Here is a 3,575-nt window from a genome sequence, read left to right as displayed (position 1 = left end):
GTACGAACCACGCCTCACGCGACTGAGTACCATTTTGCACTCATTGCAGGTGACACGGTTTGCACGAGCATTAGGACCATTCCCATGAATGGTAAACAACCGCCACACCCAAGACTCATGCATAGTGCGGGTAGTAGGGATTTCATCTACCTCATTCTCGTCATCCTCTTCTTCCTCCTCTGCATCCTCACTCCTGTTCCCCTCTTCAGGCCCTTGGGAAGGTGGTGGTGGTGGGGGTGGTGCTGAAGCAGGTGCAGCACCAGGTAGCAGTAGTGCAGCCAAGGATGCCATCTCGATGATGGTGTAATCTGCAAGTTGCAGGAAAAATAGCTGTGCTCTGAAGAATAGCCAGAAACACAATGAGAATAAGCTCTAGGGTGTGGTCTTTTATAGGGGTGCTTGTACGTGGTTCGCGGACATGCGCGTTGTCCGCGGACAGATCAAACACAAAAAAAGGTTCAAAAACTTTCAAAAAGTATGTAGAAACTCAGGATTAGTATGTGGGACTTGTGCTATGGTGAGTTTTTATTGAGAAATAGTGTGGATTACTTGAAAATGTACTTTTAAATTGTTTGGGGACACAAACAGTGTCCGCATTCAGAACACGCGACCAGCACGGGCGCCATCACATGATCGCTTCGCGAACATGTTGGCGAAGGAAGCGGCTGTCCGCAGGACACCAAATGCACGGACATTGGTTTGCGCATGCGCGTTGATGTTCTATGGACACTGTTCGGGTCCTGAAGTAATTAAAAGTGCGTCACATGTCAAACGAACATTTCTGGACACCGCATGTGTTCTAGAACAGTTTGAAGTTGTTAGCGAACAGTACGGACAGGTAGATTGTTCTTATGGACACCTCCATTTTTGTTTACTTACGAACATTTCAGGACACTACTTGTGTTCTTAGAACAGTTTCAACTTGCTGGCGAACAGTACGGACAGGTATAGTGTTCTTCAGGACATCTCCATTTTTGTTTATTTACGAACAATTCAAGACACCAATTGTGTTCTTAGAACAGTTTCAACTTGCTAGCGAACACTACAGACAGGTATAGTGTTCTTCAGGACACTTTAATTTTTGTTTCTTTACGAACATTTCAGGACACCGCATGTGTTCTTAGAACAGTTTCAACTTGCTAGCGAACAGTACGGACAGGTTTAGGGGCCGATTCATGGAACAAATGTGCGCCGAAAATCCATGCGCAAGCAGGCGCAAGGTAGCGCAAGCGCGAGAAACGCAGCGCACGCTCACGTGTGCGATTCAAGGAAGACGCTGCGCGTGTTTCCCGCTGTCTGTGCGCCCAATCCAGCCATGGCGCACGCAGGCATATACGGCGTGCGCTACGCGCACAGAAAAAGCGCACATAGCGCGGCGCACACAACCAAAGTGGGCGGCACAGTGGGCGTAACACGCGGAATGGGGAATAACGCGTGAAAAAGAAGGCATAACTGGGGAAGTACTGCAGGGAACTACACGGAACGCCCACACGCACACGAACAACCCGTATTCATGGATCCGAATACGGGAAACCCGCGCACGGCAAAAGACGCACACAGGCGTCAACGCGTCCGCCACACGAAGGCAGGCGGAAGCGTCCCCGCGCACAGTATAAAAGTGCGCGCAAACAACAAACACGTATATACAGCTACGATGAATGCCCCATTTGTCGCAGCACTGATCGTGGGACACCGCAGGAGGAGGAGAATAGCCAGGGCACGCATTTTCGCACCACGGACAAGCCTTTTTGGGATGCCTGACGACCAGGTCTACGGCAGGTATAGGTTTCCACCCCACATCATCCTAGACCTGGTCAGGGAGTGGGAAGATGACCTTACATCCCCCACCCTTTGCTCCCAAGCATTGAGCCCCTTGGAGAAGGAGCTCAATGTCCTGCATTTTTTGGCCACTGGGTCATTTCAGCGGACTACTGCCATAGTGGGGGGATCTCACAGGCCATGCAGTCACGCTGCCTACACCAGGTACTGGCAATCATGACAGCACGCCCCTCAATCCGCAGGCACATATACATGCCCAGAACACCCGCAGAAAGGCAGGCCGTTGTCCTGGATTTTTTCAGGGTGGCACACTTCCCCAAAGTGCTCGGTGCCATAGATTGCACCCATGTGGCCCTACGTCCACCTAGGGCCACTGAGCACATCTACTGAAACCGCAAGCACTGGCATTCCATCAATGTACAGGTGGTATGCGATGCAAAGGGAATCATCACCTCTGTCTATGCAAACTACCCTGGCTCCACTCATGACAGTTTCATATACAGAATGTCCGCCCTGAGCCGGGCCCTGGAAGCTGGGCAGCATGGCGACACATGGCTCCTAGGTGAGTACAAATGCCCTTGCACATGCATGCATGTCACACACACACACACAAATAAACAAACCACAATAATCACAACCATTTACACCTCCCCAGGGGACAGTGCCTACCCTCTGAGCAACCACATGATGACGCCAATCCGGAACCCCACCACACCACCCCAGTTAAGATACAACGCCGCCCATATTGCAACCAGGGCCATAGTGGAGCGCACATTCGGAGTGCTCAAGTCACGTTTCCGCTCCCTTGACCGCTCTGGCGGGCAGCTACTCTATGCACCACCAGTAGTGTGCAGGATCATTGTGGCAGCATGTGTCCTGCACAATGTTGCAACACGGCAGGGCATCCCGGTGGACATGGTGGTGCCCCCACATCCCCAATGATAGGCACAGGCGCTGCCCATGGGAGGGGACAGGGCATGTGGCGAGGAAGCCCGGACCCAGCTTGTGGCCACATTTTTCACCTAAACTCCCACCCCTGCGGAGTGCACACAGGCCTGGCACATACCAGGTGACAATCAATGATGACAAAGAGACAGTCAACTGTCACAACCCTACCACCCTGAGATAGTTGCCATGGAAGTGCCACATTGTCTGCATCCCTAGCTACTTAAACACAAGCTCTCCTGTGTGACCAAAAGGCACACATATGACATGACATGATATGGCCTATACACAAGTATTTTAAGGTGCGATGAGGCAGGGAGGGGGGAACAAGGGAAGACAGACAACGGTACTAATAGGCCAGGTGTCACTTAGATTGTGCAAGTGCAGGGGTAGGGGGAAGGGAAAAGTGCAAGGGGAAGGGGAGGGGGGTGCAGTACAGGGGAAGTTGAGCAAAAAACAAATACATAGGCCAGCTGGTGGCAACTGCAAAGGTAAGTGCAGACAAGTGCTGGGAAGGGGGGGGCTGTAGGGATAGAGAGACAGTACCGCAGTGCAGGGGTTGCCAGGGAGGCAGTGCAAGTGGAGAGTGGCTGGGCCAGGGACCGAGGTCGGTGAGAGTGGCCCTGTTGCAGATCCAGTGCAGTTCCAGTGAAAAATTTTGCAAGGGAGGGGCAGAGAGAAAGCAGAAGCAAAGAGGAAGGTCTTGAGGTGCTTCCCGAACTGGAGATGGTTCCCCTCAAGTTCCAGTGAGCCAGGAAGGCTGTTCCAGAGGGAGGGCCCGGCCGCGGAGAGAGATCTACCCCCAGCTAGTTGCTTTGAGAAGCGGATGACCCTGACATGCAAGGTGTGCA

This window comes from Ambystoma mexicanum, chromosome 1q, assembly GCF_040938575.1.
Source record: "Ambystoma mexicanum isolate Mex_15411 chromosome 1q, UKY_AmexF1_1, whole genome shotgun sequence".
Lineage (NCBI taxonomy): Eukaryota > Metazoa > Chordata > Amphibia > Caudata > Ambystomatidae > Ambystoma > Ambystoma mexicanum.
This window is presented reverse-complemented; position numbering follows the sequence as displayed.